This window comes from Cnephaeus nilssonii, assembly GCF_951640355.1.
Source record: "Cnephaeus nilssonii genome assembly, chromosome: 18".
NCBI classification, from domain to species: Eukaryota; Metazoa; Chordata; class Mammalia; order Chiroptera; family Vespertilionidae; genus Cnephaeus; species Cnephaeus nilssonii.
Genome location: NC_137089.1, coordinates 16902044 through 16922792, shown reverse-complemented (window position 1 = coordinate 16922792; position 20749 = coordinate 16902044). Strand labels below are relative to the sequence as shown.

The window sequence follows — 20749 nt, the reverse complement described above, 5'->3', positions numbered from 1 at the left end:
CTGATTCTTGCATAAGTTGTTGATTTTCTCATCCATCCGATGTATAAATTCCATGACCATTACTCTGAACTCCTTTTCGGTCATGTTGCAAGCTTCATTTTCACTAATTTCCTTTCTTGGCGACTCCACATTTTCTTTCCTCTGTGAGTTATTTCGTTTCCCCATTCTGGCTATTACCAGAAAGCTCAAGCTTCTGTTTGCGTGGACCTGGGCCGTGTGCTGTGGGGACTTCGCTCCACCCTAATTTCACTGAAGTGCACTGACACTAGGACGTGTGGCTGTCTTTGGTTGGTGGGAACCAGACTTGCCCAGGATCAGTGTCCCCAGTGTTCCGTGTGGTCTCGTGTGCACATTTAGAATCAGGGGCCCTGTCTGCACCACACTGTTGGTATGTGCCGAGAATGAGATCCTTAGCATGTGCCAGGAGTCAGAGTTTCCCTGTGTCTGCACCAAGACTCGAGTGTCAAAGTCTCTGTTGCCTTGTGCGGTTTCTCGTTGAGAATCAGGGTCCCTGTGTGTGCACGCACCAACAATTGGGGTCGCTGGCTCTTAGTGTGAATGCGCTGTGAGTCAGGGATCCCAGGCAGCTGTGTCCGGCGTGCCAAATTCCCTGAAGTGGGGCTGCGTCCTGTGTGTGCTCTCTCTACTGAGCCAAACCGGCTAGAGCGCACATTCTTAAGAACCTGAAGGTGAGCCGGCTCAGTGCACTCTCCCAAAGTCCCAGCAGGGGGGCGGAGTCCGTCCTGCGCGCCAAATTCCCCAAAGGGAAGCCCCTCTTAAGAATCTCCGAAGGGGGAGCTGTGACCCGCGAGCCAAATTCCCCGAAGGGGAGCCCTCTGTGCGCACTGACAGATTTCCCCGAAGGGGAGCTGCTTCTGTCCCGTGCGCGAGCGCGCGCCAAATTCCCTAAGAGGGAGCGCGTCCCTGCGCAAAGCTCGGCAGCTTGGGCCAGGGGCGGGTCTATCAGTTACTATGGCGCTGTCTGTGCACGCGCCCGTGAGCAGCTTGGGGGAGGGGCGGGTCTATCAGTTACTCTGGTGCTATCAGCGCCTGCGAGGAGGGGGATAGGCTCTTTGACTCACGGAAATCTGCCGGGAAGTCTGGATTCTTGTTGTTTGTCTGAAGCTGTGATAGCAGTTCTCTGTCCCCAGTGGCTGCAGGGTCCTGGTTTGTGTTAGAAGCCAGGATCCGAGTCTCAGGCAGCTCTGTTTCCCAAGATGGCGTGGTCTCTGCGTCCGCACCAACTGCCGAGAAGTGTCCGCTTTGTGCGTGGGGCTCCGCCGTCTAGGGCTGCCCTGTTCGGGAGCCCCTTGGAAGACCTGCAGAATCTAACTGACCCTATCTCATACACACACACACACACCACACACATCTACACTCTCCTCTATGGGTTCCTCACTCACACTCTCTCTCTCCCTACCTTCCTGCCAGTCGCCATCTTTTCTCGATGCTCCTTTACAGATATTTAAATGCTGCTAGTTCATTGTCCAAACACAAGTTCAATTCCACCCCCCGGCCCTAATGCCCCCTGCCCAAACCTTCAAGTGCATCGCCATAATACAGTACATATTACTTTGCATTATACTTATTTATTTCTGTATTTTTTTCCCAATGAGGACAAAGAATTCACCACAACACACATCATAGTAACTGAATGAATGGGTAAGAGTCATAATTACTCTTTCCTTCTTATTTGGCCCCCCTCTCTTCTTAAAAAAATTGATTTTTAGAGAGAAAAAGCAAGGTGAGAGGGAGAGAGAGAGAGAGAAACATCAATGTGTGAGAGATACATGGGTAGTTTGCCTCTTGCACACGCCTGACTGGGGATAGAACCTGCGACCTTTTGGTATACGGAAGAACGCTCCAACAACTGAACCACACCAGCCAGGGCTTGGCCCCACTCTTAGTCCACATTCCGTGTTAGCCCTCTGAAAGCAAAGGGCATGATTGACAGAGTGGCTCCATCTGACTCTGCTCATTTCCTTAAACTTCAGTCCTGGAGAAGATTTTGGTGGAGGTTTCCCATTTATTCTCTCCTGTCATCACATTTTTATGAAATCCTCCAAAGGCAGCTCACTGAGATATACTCATATTATAATACTGTATTTTGTTGTGGGTGTGTGTGTGTGCGGGGGAAGGGATCACAATCATTGGGCAGAGAAAATGTCAAATCAGTTGGTAAAAATCCCTTCCAAGTCCAAGGTCTACTGGATGCCAAAATTGGGGGGGGGGGGGGAGGGAAGGGGGGAGGAGGGATTCAAACGCAAGTGAAAAATATATACAAGTCATTAAAAAATGTGTGCAGTTAGTACATTGTAATGAACTGACAATGATTATAAAGAAAACAGTCACATTACCATCAGTTCATAACAATGGCACTCTACGTAATAATAATAATGATCCCAAGATTTTGCATGCAGTACAGAACTGATGGCCTTGCCCAAGTTCTGACAGCTCCATTATAAGCTACTCATCGACTAGTAAAGTACCTGACCAAGCCAACCCGTTTTTAGAGAAATGGTATAAGTTGGCAGTATTATTCATTCTCAATTCAAAATGTATGATGTCTAATCTCTATGGAGCTACGTTTATATCAACTATGAACTCTTTATTTGGATCCTTTAAAAGTTCAGCAGAATTCCCTGTGAATGCCATTAAGTAAATAAGACAGGCTATGTAAAATTTCTAGTAATGTTCCCGACACATTAAATAATGAGGTATTTAATAGATATTATTTTCCACTCCTTTCTTTAATGGCGTGATTGGCTTATTCCAGTCCTAGATACCATTCCACTACTTTAAAGTAATGCTAATGACAGTGCCTTCCAAATATGTAATGCTTTACATTTATAAAATGCTTCAACTAATATTTTCATATTATGAACACAAACATCCTGGGAGATACTGTTTATTCTCAAAGTTTTGCTGAGTTAGCTCTGTGTAGAAAATTAATGAGAGACTGTTTCCTTGCAGCTTTATATGTTGAGATAAAAAAAAGGACAGAAGTTTTTTTTGGATGCTCTGATGTTCATCTTCACATAACTTATAGCTGTGGTCGGCAAACTGCGGCTTGCGAGCCACATGCGGCTCTTTGACCCCTTGAGTGTGGCTCTTCCACAAAATACCACGGCCTGGGCGAGTCTATTTTGAAGAAGTGGCATTAGAAGAAGTTTAAGTTTAAAAAATTTGGCTCTCAAAAGAAATTTCAATCATTGTACTGTTGATATTTGGCTCTGTTGACTAATGAGTTTGCCGACCACTGACTTATAGCATAGTTATAGACTCTGAGGAAACAACAGCAGCAGACAGAAGGCAGGAATGAGTTGGCTCTCTATTTTTTTATAAAGCAAGACTTCATATTAGAAGAAACGCACACACAAGAAGACTTTATTAAAAAAAAATAATGGTTTCCAACCTCTGCAGAAAATACAAAAGGAGAGTTTTGCATATTTACATCTCACATAGGTGGTGATGTTATCTATATTGGCACTGTGTTTGAATCTGAAAGAGAGCTATACAGACACACCTATCCACACACATACTCATATCAAACACTCGTGTGAATTTGTCATATGCAGGTACCTACAGAAGCAAATATTTCTCTCTCTAGATGTGCCATATCTACGCAGACACATACTTCCCAATATTTTGTCATTTGCTCCTTGTCACTCTCCTTAGAAATCTGATATAAGCTAGACCTGAATCGCTTGCCAGCGAACTGTATTCTTTCAAGGCTAAAGAGAACTTTGAATTGTGCTTAGCGCTGTCCATCAGGCATCTGATGAACATAGTTTCCAGTGAAGAAACACTGGCTCTTGGGTGTTGCTTCCTCTTCGCTGTTCATCAGCTTCAGATCCAGGTTCCTAAGAAGCTCTAATATAAAAATATTTTTAATGCTGTGGTCAACAATGCCACTGCTTCCTCATCTCCTCTAGTTTTTATTCTATGTCCTTGTTCTAGTTTTTTATTCATTTTCCTAGTTTACTTCTCGATTTACTTTCCTTATATACAAGATGTAGATTGACCAACTTATAATCATGTAAGTTACTGTCCTGTTTTTTTGAAAGTATTTTTTCAATTTTATTGTGGTAAAAAAACTTAACCTGACATACATCCTCCTAAGAAATTTTAAGTGCACAATACATTATTGTTCACTGTGATTATGTGACTTTAAATTTGTTGCTTTTTATGAGGTGGATAAATCTGTTTAATTACATAATTAGAACTTGTTTGAATGCAATTTTTTTTAAATGGTAAGGATAAGATCCTTTGCTAAAGAAAAATTTATGATACAAAAATCTTTCCAAGACTTGGGTAATTTTGGAATCATGTGACCTCAGCTATTTATAGATGTTAATTGCTGGCAAGTAGGATTATAAAAGTAATTTTGCTAATATCTCATTAGAATGCCAAGGATATAGTCTTAACCTCAGATGTAACTTTCACTTGCAGTGTGCACCCTTATCAAAATGCACCAGAAAGAACATTTTTCCCCTCTTAAATGAGGTGCCAAATGGGAAATAAATGTGGTCCTGATGCTGAGGGATAAACGGTGTCAGTTCTGAAGTAAGGTTCGCCAGGGAACGGGTGCAAGGGAAGACAAGAGTCACATCTAGCTGCTCTACGAGAAAGGTTACTTGTCAAATACTTAACTAATTTTGCTTTTGAACAGAGAGGGTGTTTTAAGAGCAATCCTTAAAAGAAAATTTGAGCCCTGGCCAGTTTGGCTCAGTGGATAGAGCATCAGCCTGCAGGCTGGTTTCAGGATGGGTTCCAGGTTCAATTCCGGCCAGGGACACATGCCCGGGTTGTAGGCTCAATCCCCAGTGGGGGGCGTGCAGGAGGCAGCTGATCAATGATTCTCTCTCATCATTGATGTTTCAAACTCTCTCTCCCTCTCCCTTCCTCTCTGAAATCAATAAAGAAATATATATTTTTTTTAAAAAAAGAAAATTTGAACTGCTTATAGTAGCAATTCTTATTGGTTAGCCATAAGGTGTTTCAAGTGAGTTAGGCTTCCTAGAAAATGCATACTTCACAACATTCCTGTAAGCTTTGCCTGTATAAAGGAGCTTTCACTAAACCAAATCGGGTAGCATGTAACATATTAATGCTGTTTCCTGAGCACCTGGGTGTCTGAGGCAGGCCTGTGTCAAGCACGGGGCTTACAGTGGTGATGCATTCATCTGATATCCACAGCCCTTTGTATTTTCTTCTCTCTTTCTCCTTGTGAACATACTTTCTGACTAAAGAAAAAACGTCCCTTACAGTTCTGTGTTTTTCCTTTTGGGAAAGATGCCTCCTATTGAGCAGGGAGCACGTTTTCCACCCTCTTCTTCCTTCCTGTTAGCGTCCTCAGCAATCTGCACTCAGCAGTCAGCATTGCACAGCAAAGAGCAGTTAACATTTCTATTCCTCCCCTTTACAGTCACGAGGCCAGATGTGCATTATTGAACTCTATGCCTATCAGTATTCCCATCAGTGAAAATAGGATTTTAATACTTCCTACCCCATTGGGCTGCTATGAGGGTTAAATAATTTAATACAAACAAGGTACTTAGAATAGTAGTTGGCATGCAATAAGTGCTTAATAAATACCAGTTTTTTACCATTATGGAGAGAGAGCTGTAAAAGTATGTGTAGATATTTCACACAGTGCCTGCCATGTTAAGACAACATTCTTTATAACATAGAAATTTATTAGGACAAAATCTTCAAAACAAAGCTTTTCTTAACTATCTGATTTAGAAAATTTTAATTGTCATAAGAAAAGAAATGCAGAAAGGAAATAAGGGGGAAAAAACACCTCAGATCATAATGAGGAATTAATTTTAAGCTTGATTTCAAGTGTCTGTAATCCTATCTAATAATAGAGTAAGATGTAAATTACCATCACTACACTGCGCCCACGATTGGGCGGCAGGAGGCTGGGGGGCGGGACTCGGGGTGGCCTATCCGGCCATTGAGAGGCACGATCCACTGCCACTGAGGGGGGCTACCCTGCTGTTGAGAGGCGCAGGGGGCGGGAGTCCCGCCCCCTGTGCCTCTCAACGGCCAGATCCGCGGCCGCGGCGGACACCCAGCTGCGCCTCTCAACGGCAGGGTAGCCAGGTGTCCGCGGCAGCCCCCCTCAGCGGCCGCGGACCATCAAAAGCGTGGGAGCTGGGTGCCTGTCTGCTCCAGCACCAGGCACCCAGCTCCACCGTGAAAAGCGAAAGCGTGTAGGGGACCCTACACGTGCATGATTGAATCATGCACTAGGCCTCTAGTAAAGTATATAAAAGAAAATGAATGGTTGCACACGTAAGTTATATAGTATATGAAAATTATTATACCCTGAGAGTTAGGTAATGTTAATTATTTGATTAAAATATTTGCAAAAATCAATGGTGCTTTAGAGACTGCCTAATAATGTAAAGTTTTAACTTTTTATTTTATAAATTATTATGATTATTAGACATCAAATTTCCCTGGATATGAATTATGTGCCTTATATACACTGTTTTCATTTCCATATGATTCTCCTTTTCATTTCCACTCCTTATCCTTACTTATTTGTATTTATTTCACACAAACTTGAAAGAGTATGCTTATCTTTCAGAAAAAAACATTTATTTTCAACAACGGGAGATAATCTTTAAGATTATGGACATTGAGAAGGGGAAACAACAAAAATCAAATAGAATAAAATAAAAGAGAAAAATGATGAAGTGATTAGATGCTGATTAATAAGAAAAGAAACTGGAATAGATAGCGTTTTAGAAAATAATTCAAGATTTTACTGTCATACAGGTCAATCTTGGAAACAAGTCACTCCTCTTGAAAAAATAGAATGACCTTTTATTTTTTTACATTTTTTTTTATCATATAGAGGTATATAAATTAACATTATGTAACATTTGGTCTATGTAGACATGTGGCTGGAAACTAATGTAAAAATTGGAATTATTTTATTTTTTTAAATGATGTATTACACTTACAGTAACAAAAGTCACAGCTATAGTCCAAAAACAAAAGTACTCTCCATCACCATCTAATGGCTGGGAAAAACCCTAGGTTTTGGCTAAGCTAATTTTGGAACAGTCATGAAATAATGCGGATGGGAAAGGGCAAAGGGGAGAGATCTGGGATGTCCAGGCTGCTCGTTCATGTGGGACAAAGGTTTTGCTCCACCTGTTGCTATCTTTCTGACCTCACCCTCCCAGTTCTGCAGGTTCTGTCCAATTCGGGCTCATTGATTCTCAGGGCAACATCTCTGCACCAGAGAGGCTCTTCTCCCATTGTCTTCAGTCCCCAAACTCCCTTATTCCCCACAAAATGCAGTCCAGTTTGTGTTCTCAGGCCAAGTACAAAATCATGAGTACAACTGAAATCAACACCCAGACTCAATTAGCCCTGATAGAGTGGATTCACTGCTCACTATCACAGGATGCGGCCCTACGAACTTTCCATCATCACCCTCTTGCTCACGGAGCTTAAGACCTGCAGGCCTCTTTGCTGTTCTTGGAACACATCAAACATGTTCCTGTCCTAAGTCCTTTGCACGTTCAGTTCCACTTTTCTTAGAGTGTTCTTCCTCAGACATTGGCCTGACCTTGTTCTGTCATTTACTTAAGTTCCTCTTCATATACTTCTTCATTGGAGAGGTCTTCCCTGACGACATATTTAAGGAAGCACTCCATTAACTGTTTTTCTTCATGACACATATCAACTGATATTATACATTTACATGTTTGTGAATAGTCACCTCTATCAGATTTTAAGCTCTAAGGATGTTCTTGTATCCAAAACACTGGGATATTGTAGGAATCAATATAGAGGGTGTATTATTATTATTTTTTTGACATTCTGTATATCTGTTCAATGACCCAACCAGAAGTTGCTGGGCGTATTAACACATATTTGAATATTTGTGGAAAACATTATTGACTAAATGAATGTATACATTACATACTTTATGCTACTTTCAAAAATGTATTCAAATTAACCCCATTCTTTTATTTATTTAAACATTTTATTTATTTATTTGAGAGAGAGAGAGAGAGAGAGAGAGAGAGAGAGAGAGAGAGAGAGAAACATCAATTTGTTGTTCCACTTATTTATACATTCACTGGTTGACTGTTGCATGTGCCCTGACTGGGGATCAAACTCACAACCTTGGTGTATTAAGATGATGCTCTAATCAACTGAGCTGTCAAGACAAGGCTCTCATTATTTTATTTTATTTTAAATTTGCTTCAAATTATTGATTTGATCAGACTTGGGTTGCCATGGACATTTCCTAGAGGAATGTTGCCTAAGTTGAGATTTAAAGGAAGAATAAGTCAGGCAAATAGGATTACTTATGCATTGAAAAGTAGTGGGAGCAGGGAAAAGTCTCAAGGCAGAGAGGTTCATAAGCAAAGGCCTTCAACAGAAAGAAGTCCAGTGTGATGCAGAATGCTATAAAAGAAGATGAATTAGGGTAGTGAGAGAGGAGAGATGTGAGATCAGAGAAATAAATAAGAGCCAGGACCTTCACGTGCCTTGTAAATTATACTGAGGATTTGGATTTCAATCTGAGGGCAATAGGGAGACAGAACATTGAAGGAAACTCAGGTTTAAAGGGGGCCAGCATAAAACCAATTGTGGAGTTGGTTTTGAAATACCTGTGTGATATCCTATTGGCTATGTGTAGTAAGCAGTTGAATTTATGGGTCTAGAGTTTATAATAATCTTCTCAGCTGGACAGTTAGATTCAAACATCATCTCTTCATAGATGTGAATTAAGATGGCTTAGGATGAACATATGCTCATATATCCTTTACCTAGATTCAACTATTGTTAATATTTTATGCCATTTGTTTTATATTTTCTCTTTCTCTCTCTCTGTCATACACACATACACACACACACACACACACACACACACACACACACACACACACACAATGTATTTATTTGCTGAAACAGTTGAGGGTAAGTTACATGCATCATGGCCCTTTGCCCCTAAATACTGAAGGGTATGCTTCCTCTGAATATGGATATTCTTTTACAGAACTACAATGCAATTTTCAACTTTAGTCAATTTCTTCTGCTGTGTCTAGCTTTCACAATTACACAAAAATATAAGAGCCACGTTTAGTAGTTGATTTTGTTTGCATTTTCCTTCCTATAAAAGAAGTAATAAAGTTTGGAAAGCTATTTCCTAATATTACTGAAGTCTATTTCTTGCAACCTTAAAAAAATTCTAAAGATTTCATTATCTACATAAGGACAAAGCCATCATGTGAATAAAAATGAGTTGCCCAAGCTGACCTCCTTTGTATATTATTTGCTTTGATGGTTCTTTATGAGCAAAAAAGCTTCTTAAGGCCCCAGAGAGCATTCTTCCTATTATTAAGATCATCTAGTTTCAGTTATATATATATATATATATTTTTTTTTTCCCTCTCTCTTTAAGAAAGTATCAATCAGGAAAAGATAAGAGGTAGTGTTGAGAGGGGACAAAGTCCTTTGTAATAGGCAGATAGACATGAGCAGAATAGCAACCATAGGCAGGAACAGAAGGTCACCAGGGTGGAAAGCCCCAGGTGCCTAGCAACATGCAAAACTGGGGTGACCTTTCCTCCCCTAGCATATTGCTGATCGAGAGGTTTGGATCCTTCCCTCACCTTTTGTCCCCCAGCATGTTGCTAGTCATGTTGTAGAGCCCATTGGAGGAGGAACAAGGGGTCCAGAGAAAAGCCTCATGAGTCCCATTCCAAGCCCTTGCACAACCACCCACTTAAGCATTAAGCCCTCAGGCTAATGACTTTCCGACCTATATCAACTAATCTTAGGAACAAAGCCTCAGGTCTGTTGACCACAGAGTCAGAGTTTTGGTCAAATTAGAGACAACATCCAGGCCTCAGTTGTGTTTCAGCTCCAGGCCCAGAAAAGCAGCAAAACCAGGCTAAGTGATACCATGACTGACATCAGAACCAGCTGCAGTGGTTAATGACTCCCTTCCTTGGCACCGACCAATCAGTAGAGATTATGATCATGAAAGGACACACATGGGAAGCTGATGAATATTCTATTGAGACCCTCCCCTGAGACCTCCAGATAAAAACCCCCCAGACAAAGGGCCCAGCACTTCTCTCCCCTTGAGCATTTGCCATTCCCCAGGGCACACCCCATCTCTCTCTGGAGCAAGCCCTTGCCTTTTGCCTTCTCCTTCCAGGCACATTGTCTCTGCCTTTCTTTTTCCTAAGATCCAAGGGCCCTTCTTTTGCTTCTGTAATTCATTTCCTGAACCCACACAGCCCAGCTGGCTCACATTTTCTGCCTCATTGACTTAAAAAAAAAGTTTATTGATTTTTAGAGAGAGAGAGAAAGGGAGAGGGAGAGAGAGAAACATAGATGTGAACATCCAAGGGCTGCCTCCTGTGCACCCCCTACTGGGGATTGAGCCTGAAACTTAGGCATGTGCCCTGACCAGGAATCAACCTCCTAGTGCGTGGGACAATGCCAGCCAATTGAGCCATACTGGCCAGGGCTTTCTAAATAAACTTTTTTTTTTTTTAGTTCCGTGGCTCTGAATTCTTTCTTTGCTGAACTCAAGTACTGAGGTTGCTGAACAGAGGTCCAATGACATTCTGGTGTTGTTTCATGACTAACACCTCCTATAAACTGGACTTAATGATTATGGTCACCTTTAAGAAGAATCAAAATTAGAATTCTTAAAGATGCAATGAATCAAAGCAATAGCTAGAGCTAAATTCACTAGGCAGTCGGTAAGAGTTCAGAGTTATACACCATTAGAATTCTAAGCCTAACATGACCAGAGCTGAACAATGAGGCTTTCTTTATAGAAGTCCTTTTGCACCCACTTACAAAGTTGCTAAACTGGTTTCTTTGTGGGCTTTTTGGTCCAAGAAGAAAAGCATGCCTTGGCTTGTCACTGGGTGCTGAGAGTTGATCTCTAATGGAAAAGGAGCAGACTTATCAGGACTGTTTACCTCCACAAGAGCCCTAACTTAATGTGGCTCAAAGCTACCCACACATGGACAAATGGTTTTCTTCCCTTATCACCCCTCCTTTTTTTAAAAAAAAACACACATGAGAAATGCACCTGGATTAACCTGCAAGCCATTTCAAAGGCAAAGTTTTAAGTCCTAGATCTTTGGTAAAAAAAATAGTACACATAGCAGTCTTCAGTTGCCCACAGAAACCACCAATAGATGACCAAACCAGGATCCATTTGTTATTAGGCTACTGAAGGTTTCCCCCTAAAGTACATAAACTCAAGAGAGCCTTCACAGAATAGATACCTTAAAAACAAAGTTAAATGGTGGGGCTCCAATCCGCCCGGTGTGGTTCAGCGGTCTAGTGTTGACCCATGTACTAAGAAGTCGCTGGTTTAATTCCTAGTCAGGGATCGATCCCCAGTGGGGGACATGAAGGAGAGAGATGATTGATGTTTCTCTCTCATTGATATTTGTTATCTCTTTATCCTTCTCCCTTCCTCTCTAAAATCAATAAAAATATAACATAAAAGAAAATGGGAGTTCCAATGTAGTTATAAAGTTAGGGACTTTGAAATCAGACAGCTGATTTTGAATTAGCTCTCTGCCAGTTATTTTGTAGCTTTGGCTGAATTATATAAAGCTCTCTATTTCCCAGTTCATCACTAGTAAAAAAGGAGAAAGAACATCTAACTGCCAGGGCATTGACTTAGGATTAAATGCGATAATGTATGTAAACTAAGTACAATGTCTGCCATTTGGTAGATGTTTAAAAATAATTCCCGGAACCCTTCACATGCCGACAAAGCCTGATTGAAGCAAAGCAGAAGGACTGGAGAGGAGGCACCCGAGACTGTGTTGGGTGACGGCACAAATCAGTGAAGGAAGAAAAGCAGGAGACAGTGAGGAGTCCAGACAAGGGCACAAAAAGCTTGAACTTAGGACCAATGAGGGGGGGGGTCTACTCTTTTCAGACTACAAGGCACATGACTCCCGATGTTCACAACTGTGTGACAGAAGGAGAGAGTGGTGCTGCCCTTGAAGGGAGAGGAAGAAATGGCTTGAATAAAAAATGGTCATTTGAGCCAGGTCAGTGTGGTCAGTGGTTGAGCATCGACCTATGAACCAGGAGGTCATGGTTCGATTCCCCGTCACAGCACATGCCCAGGTTGAAGGCTCGATCCCCAGTAGGGGATGTGCAAGAGGCAGCCTGTCAGTGATTCTCTCTCATCATTGATGTTTCTATCTCTCTCTCCCTTTCCCTTCCTCTCTGAAATCAATAAAAAAATATTTTTTTAAAAAGGTAATTTGCATTCTGGAGCTATTTTCAGGGACTCTCAGAATATTAGGGGGAAGTAGCCCAGCTCACACTGGACATGGGGTGCTTTAAGCTGGACAGAAAGGTGAGCACTCAAGTTCCCCTTTAGAGAGTCAGATACATATAGGTGAGTCGATACCACAGCAGAAAATATGCTCAAGAAAGGAACAAGTGTAGAGAGAGGCCAGAACAGACCATGTATCCATGTATGTGTAGTTAGGTCAGGCATAACAACCCTGTCCTTTGTTTTTCAGCCTTAAAGGCAGAGCGCCAAAACAACTGTTTGTAAAGGTGTTGGAAGGCATCATGGGAGGGCTCTGGGTCATTGGTCAGTTAGGATCTTCTTGCTAAAACAACAAAAAACATTCAGAGAGGGTTTATTTCTTTTGGAAGGGGAGGGGGCCTGGGGAGAGGTTAAGAGTGGCAAAAACTAACATTTCCCATGTGTTTACTTAGTGGCTAGTGCTCTGGTGTGGTAGGCAGAACAATGTCCTTGTCCTAATCCCTAGAGCCTATGAATATGTTACCATTTACCTGGCAAAGGGGAAGTAAGGCTGCGAACCATTTGGCCTTGAGAAGGGAAGTTGTCCTGGTGGGCCCGATGTAATCACAGGGGTCCACATACGTGGAAGAGGGAGACAGGAGAGTCAGTGTCTGAGTGATTTCATATGAGAAAGACTTGACTGGCCTTTGCTGCCTTTGAAGATGGCAGAGGGCCACTAGCCAAGGGTTATAATTAGAAACCTCTAGAAGCTAGAAAAGAAAAAAAATAATAAAAGGATTCTACCCTAGAGCCTCCAGAAAGGATGCAGCTCTACCCACATATTGACTTTAACCAGGGAGATGCATTTTGGACTTTAGACTACCAGTCCTATAAGGTCATATATTTGTGTTGTTTCAAGCCACCCTCTCTTTTTGGTGATTTGTTACAACTGCAATAGGAAAGTAATACATCTCTGGTAAATACTCTGGTGAATGTATACCATATCTGAGGCAGGCCCTATTAGTAGCCCCATTTTACAAAAAATACTCTTGTCCACTATTTCTCCCCCGCTCCAAATCTTCTAAAATATCTAGAGAGGGGCCTTCAATCATTATCTCTCTTTCTTAGAAAATTCCTCAATATAGTTCTACCCATCTAATGATACCTCTGTCATGGTATAATGAAATGAGAATGGGTTATAATCACACCTAATAAAAACAATATGCTTGTCATTGTGTTAGGATGACTAGTTATTTTTATCAGTTGCTTTCAACCAGGAAAGTAAAAGGGACCTTCCACAAATAACTAAGTGCCATTCCTTCAAGCTCAGTATTTATGTTGTTCCTTGAAGCTTTTAGCAATGACCTTGTTCACAATATTAAATCCTAGCTATTTCTGTCCTGGCTCCTCCCTTACAGAATGTGGTTGGCTCAATTAAAGCAGGCCATTAGGCAAGCCTCCACGGACTCGTTGGAGAAGAATATTTGACCTGTACAAACAGACCTCAGACAGAAACCAAATCAGCAATGCAAGAAGCCAGTCATGCCCCGACCTTATGTTTTAATTCCTACAGTGTTAATTTATAAATTATTCCTTTAAAATTTTTTAGTTTTTGAGAGTAAAATATTACTGATATATTTTATCTTGATGAATTATACAGTAATCTCTTCTAAAAGCCTGCCTTTCCCAGTGACATCTTTTTCCTCACACCCCTTCAGCACAAGAGAATTATTCTGCCCTATGGCAAATTAGAAGTCCCAGGATCTCACATCCTTCTATTTGTAAGGTTTCAAGAAATCTAAGCTGAAGAGAGCATTATGTGGCTCTGCCCTAGTAAGTGATTGTAATCTGAGGTGGCTTTTCAGCCAGAATGGCATCCTGTACTACCTCAAATCCTTTGTGGAAAGAGATGTGTGAATCATATGCATATGTATGTTCATAGGCCATGTAAACACAATCACATGCTTGTGCACATCAGTTTAAATCATTTCTGAAGCACTTCCCTCTTGGTATAACCTTCAGGCTTATTACATAAACTTTTTGGAAACCACTCTATGAGAACAAACAAAAACACTTATATAACTGTTATCAAAAGAAAGGCATGTCTTTTATGTTATTGCAAACAGCTGTACAACCATTTGCTAATCAGCTGTGTGCTGAAAAGGCAATAAACAGTTTTATTCAATAAAACTTTTCCTTTCTCCTCTTTGTCCCACATTTAAAATCATGCTATCCAGCACTTTAATAAAGCAACTGAGATTGGTTACTGCATACATTTCTGCATCTGTCCACAGTAAACAGGTGGATGAGTCCAAAAGCAGTGATTTTTAATGTTGCAAGTCATAATTAGAGTAATACCAAAAGAATTTTACAGAAAGCTAAGAACCAATACCATATCTAATTTGGAGTATATCAATAATATTGTACTAGTGTATGACAGAAAGGGAAAAGATGATGACATCTGAGAGTTGTTTGTAAAATTCACATAAGCATGCCGACTCATCCAAAAACTTAACATTTTGTGTTTATTCTACTAAACCATGAACACAGGGAACAAGTTTTGCACTCTGTCCACTAACATCAATGACCTTCTTCTAATCTATATATATATAAAAGCCTAATATGCAAAGTGTCCCCTCGGGAGTTCCACCAACTGTGAATTCCATCGCTTGCTATGACGTGTGCTGACCACCAGGGGGGCAGTGTGGAATGAAGGAAGGCCCCTGCCAGTGGCCAGCAGCTGGGGAAGGGAGGCCCTGGCCAGTGGGCTGCAGCAGCTAGGGTCCCTACCCATGCATAAATTTCATGCACTGGGCCTCTAGTATAGCCATATTTTCTGTTCTCTTGGCGATTAACAGCCTATGTTTTTCAAATAACATGGCAGTCCATGACTGTGGAACACAATAAGATTTATAAGTAGACAATAAATTGGAAGGGAAAGAGCAAGGAGTCCAAATATGTTGGCTCTAAAACTAATTGGAACCCAAGATGGCAGTGTAGGTAAACACACCTAAACTGCGGCAGTACACAACAATTTCAAAACTACAACTAAAAGACAAAACGTCTATCATCCAGAGCAGGCGTCCTCAAACTACGGCTCGCAGGCCACATGTGGGTGTTTTTGCCGTTTTGTTTTTTTTACTTCAAAATAAGATATGTGCAGTGTGCATAGGAATTTGTTCATAGTATTTTTTAAACTATAGTCTGGCCCTCCAACGGTCTGAGGGACAGTGAACTGGCCCCCTGTTTAAAAAGTTTGAGGACCTCTGATCCAGAGCCACGGAAGGGCTGGCTGAGTGGAAGTTCTACAACTAGACAGAAAGAGAGGGGAGCATTCAGTGTACAAACTGAGCATTCAGTGTACAGCTGAAAAGCTGAGGTACGGGGGGCACGCGCGATATGGGCTACCGGTGGATCCTGGCTGGCAGCGGGCGTTGCTTTCTTCAACCCGAAGGGGAGACGCACGAGACCTAAACTCCTATGGGGAGAAGCTGGACTGTCTGCCATCGGGTTGGAAAGTGAGGGTGGCTTGCTTGCAGAGCTGCGCAGAGGAATAATTGTTTGCTGTGCTGGGACGCGAGACGTGGGAACACGGTCGGAGGCGCGGGACGGCTGGCTGCCAGCCATTGCTGTTTGCCATGCCCTAGCCTAGTGATGCCCTGAGACCCCGCCCCGCACAACCTACAAACCCACCCAAGCTCCAAGCAGCGGCTTTTGCATATGAATGGCCTTCACTATCTCTGCTAACTTGCAAACCAGTTCAGAGAGCTCCATAATCTACAAATCCCAAGCAGGGAGGAGAGGACTGTATTTCTTGCTGTAGCTCCTGCAGGGTGATCTCAGACAGTAGCTGACCTGCACCCCATTGGAGATCCAGAAGCCAGTGTACCTAGTGGTCAGTGTGAGACACAGATTTCAACTCCTCACATCCATAAGTGACACATTCAAGAGGCAGACTCAGTGAGCACCAAAGCCCCACTGAAACAAGTCTTGCACCATAAGCGTGTCTCCAGCGCAGCAGTTCTTCCATTATAAACACAGCGGGTCACCACAGCCAATTGGCCTGGAGGACAATTCCTCCCAGGGCACCAACAGCAATCAAGGCTTAACTACACCAAGACTTTGCACTCAGCCCACAAAGGGGTGTACCAAGACCGTCCACCTCGGATGATTGGGGAGGATGAGCTACTGGCCCCTGTGGGTCACCTACCACACAAAGCCACTCCATCAACATAGGGAAGCAGCCAAAATGCGGAGACACAGAGGCATGTCGCGAAAGGGGGCAATGGAGGAAAGCAAACTATAGGACGACATGGAGTTCAGGACCACATTTATAAGGTTACTCAAGAATGTTCTAAAAACTGCTGAGAAACTTGATGAGACCTTCAAGGACCTTAATGAGAATGCCAAAAAAAATGGAAAAGGACCAGTCAGAAATTAAGCATACACTGTCTGAAATAAAGGATATACAGAAACTCAACTGTAGATCAACGTACCCCAAGAATCAAACCAAAGATATGAAATATGAGGAAACAAAAAACAACCAATCAGAAAAACAAAAAGAAAAAAGGATCCAAAAATATGAAGATAATGTAAGGAGCTTCTGGGACAACTTTAAGCATAACAACATCCAAATTTTTGGGGTGCCAGAAGAAGAGAGAGAGCAAAATATTGAAAACCTATTAGAAGAAATAATGACAGAAAACTTTCCCCACCTGGTGAAAGGAATAGACTTACAAGTTCAGGAAGCACACAGAACCCCAAACAAGAGGAATCCAAAGAGGACCACACCAAGACACATCATAATTAAAATGCCAAGGGCAAAAGACAAAGAGAGAATCTTGAAAGCAGCAAGAGAAAAACAGTTACCTACAAGGGAGTATCCATACGAATGTCAGCTGATTTCTCAACAGAAACTATGCAGGACAGAAGGGAGTGGCAATAAATATTCAAAGTGTTGAACAGTAAGAACCTACAACCAATATTGCTCTACCCAGCAAAGCTATCATTCAGAATTGAAGGTCAGACAAAGAGCTTCACAGACAAGTAAAAGCTAAAGGAGTTCATCACCACCAAACCAGGATTACATGAAATGCTGAAGGGTATTCTTTAAGAAGAGGAAGAAGAAGAAAAAGGTAAAGATAAAAATTATGAACAATAAAAAGACATCAAATACATACCTACCAACATGTGAATCTAAAAATCAAGTGAATAAAAAGTCTGAAGAACAGAATGGACTGGTGAATATAATGGAATCAGGGACCTAGAAAGGGAGTGGACTGACAATTCTCAGGGGTTAGGGGGTCTGAGGGGTGTGGGAAGAGATTGGACAAAAGTCTTACACCTATGGATGAAGACAGTAGTGGGGGGTAAGGGCATGGGGTGGGGTGGGGAATCGGGTGGAGGGGAGCTATGGGGAAAAAAAAAAAGAGGAACACCTGTAATAATCTGAACAATAAAGATTTATTTAAAAAAATAAATAAATAAAACTAACTAATTGCACAAACCTTAGATAACTCTTTCAAATTAAACTTAGCAAGATCCTTTCCTGTTCTAACATCTACTTTAACAATATGATAAAATTAATCAAACCCATGAGATCAAATGTTAATCGGCACCATCTATAACTCAGAATAGTTAAATTGCATTTGGAATGACCAATGATAATGTCACCACATGAACCACTAACTTGCATGGGGGTAATTTTTAAGTCAAGAGGGAAAACTGAAAATTTTATGATTGAAAAAGTCATGAAATCACCAGTACATATTGTATACACATGTGTGTGTTTGTATATATAACACGTAGAGAAGTTTTTAAGCACATTAAAGTATGTTTTAAGGAAGAACAAAAGGAAAGTCTATATGCAGAGGTTTGGACACTCAAACCTCTTTCTGATAACTGTGAACCTCTACTGATAAATGGGATATGGATGGGGGATTATAAAGTGTTTTTGTTTGCTTGTTGGTATACCCTGCTTTTTAGTCCTATAAACTCTATAGTTTTATTTATTGTGAGGTTTAGATGACAATAATGGAGGCACATTTTATATATTTTGGGTCTAAAATCCCTGAGTAAGTTCAAGGTGATTTGAGCTACTAGTGGTAGACATATCTATGGATATCACTGAACTCTACATGTTCCCCTTATTCAAGAGGTGGGTCCATGCTGGCATATGGTCCTGAGCTGACTGGATGATGAGGTCTCACCTGACACTTGAGTCAAAGGCTGTTCTTCCAGGAATAGACATGCTGGGCATTCAGACACTCCAACTGAAATAGGAGATGAATTCTGGAGCTCAGACCATTGGAGTTAGATCTCAGTTGAAGTTATAACAACAAAAGCTGTGTTCAAGTTAATGAACATGGAGAGAAACCTGCCTATATACAGGAGAATGGAAGACCTAAAGAGAAAAGTGGAAGTCAAAGACTGTGGGGAAGCAGGTAGAGAAAGAGAGACAACCTTAGCTCCTGATTTTCTAGGACTCAAGTCCTGTCTCCACGAAGCATGGACTTTGGATGTCATTGCTAGACCAATCATTACCATCTCTATCCTTTTGCATATGATTGGGTCAGTTTTAAATTCCTGAGACTCAGAGAGACTTGATTAGGAAGAACATTACCATCTTAAGAGTATGAAATAGTCTACTAGAAAATTTGTATATTTTCTCATTTGACCCTTATTAAAGCTCTTAAATATATTACTACTATTTTACAGGCAATAAAAAGGAAGGAAGAAGGTATTTTCAACATTCTAGAGTTTTGTCCAACACAGATTTTCAACTCAGGACTGCCCATCTCCATCACGCCATACAACCACCACCATTCCATCCATAAATGCTCTTATTTTCCTAATAACTGGCATCATGCCCAGAATTCCCCTAGGATGGTGGGGATTCCTCACCCCTAACACAATGGAGCCATAGTTGCCATTGGAGGTCTTAGACCTCACCCCCATTCTGTATATGTGATGGTACTGCATACTGGGATTGAGGTCATAATGGGTAAGGAGGTCTTTCTGAAAGTACAGGTTATTTTAAAGAACCATAGGCTTTTTAACTAATCTTTAAGCTCACTGAGGATGGGACCATGTTTCTCTGCCACTCTTACCTTTAAAATTGCCCTTTGCTAAGGCACCCACAAGCACAGGGTGCCGGAGCTCACTCATGAGCCCACTATTCTTCAGTCTTGAAACCCCCACTTTCTTCCTTTTGATCCCCAAAGCACAACTAAAACAACATTAGTACACAAGTTAATGTAGGTTGAAGGATGGGAGAGAACAACATAATAAAAATTCAAATATGTAGAGTGTTATGGTTAATTTTATGCATAAACTTAGTTTATGATGTGCCCAGTTTTTTTAGTCAAACACCAGCGTAGATGTGGCTGTGAAGGTATTTTTTAGATGTTATTAACATTTAAATCAGTGGACATTAAATAAAGTGAATTATCCTTCATAATGCGGATAGGCCTTAGCCAATCAGTTGAAGGCCTTAAAAGACTGAGTTTTCCTGAAGAAGACTGCAATATAGAAATCCTGCCTGACTTTCCAGCTGGCCTGGTCTGCCCCACAGTATTAGGACTAAAAACTGCAATGACTCTTAATTCACATAAGCTTGCCAGCTTGCCCTACGAATCTCATCTATGCCAGCTCCCACAATCACATGAGCCAATTTCTAACAATAAATCTCAATAGATAGATAATACATGTTTTCTATATTTTACACATTATATACAAGGTGTCCCAAAAACTGTATACACACCTTAACAGCTGATAGCTCAGTTGATGTTTCTTTCTTTTCATATTTAACCCATCAGAATATATATTTATTCCAAGTGCTAATACATTTTTTAGGACACCCTATATACTAGTATATACATTTCCTATTGGTTTTGTTTTTCTGGAGAACCATCACTAATCAGTAGGGTTTGCTGAGGTTGTTGGGATGGGAGAATTTAATTCAGGAGATACTAAAGAAAAAAGTAATTTCAAATCTGGAGCCAGTCCTTTGTAAAGGAGAGGGTAGAGATCCGGAGTGGATGGCACTTAGCACAATGCCTTAATGAATGGTTAAAATACAAATGTAGGCTCAGCGTCCAGCCTGGGGTGGGGGTGGAGGGTAGAAGGCTAAATAGCTGTGTAACCCTCCCAGTTTTGGGGAGGGTTGCAGAGTTGGAAGGCTATTGGGGGTTGTAAAAACAGGTTGCAGGAGACAAGAGGGTCCAGCAATGTGTCAAGAGGCCCAAGTCTGAGAAAGAATCCCCAGTGGTCAGGAATTCTCAGTAAATTCCTAGAACAGTGGTGTCAGGCAAAATTTGAATAATTTCCTGTTCTTCGCAGTAATCACCTTCCCCTATTGTTCTCTCCCATCCTTCAACCTACATTAACTTGTGTACTAATGTTGTTTTAGTTGTGCTTTGGGGATCAAAAGGAAGAAAGTGGGGGTTTCCAGACTGAAGA

The 20749-nt window shown here is 41.4% G+C and overlaps 1 protein-coding gene and 1 long non-coding RNA gene across 5 annotated transcripts in view; one reads left to right on the top strand and one right to left on the bottom strand.

Annotated features, from left to right (window-relative positions):
• Nucleotides 1-20749, bottom strand: part of OXR1 (oxidation resistance 1) — a 343514-nt gene that overhangs the window by 106041 nt on the left and 216724 nt on the right. The gene's annotated exons all lie outside the window — the stretch shown is intronic.
• Nucleotides 5356-6595, top strand: LOC307114320. The gene is made up of 2 exons (XR_013814976.1): nt 5356-5849; nt 6262-6595. It is a non-coding gene; the product is annotated as an uncharacterized lncRNA (long non-coding RNA).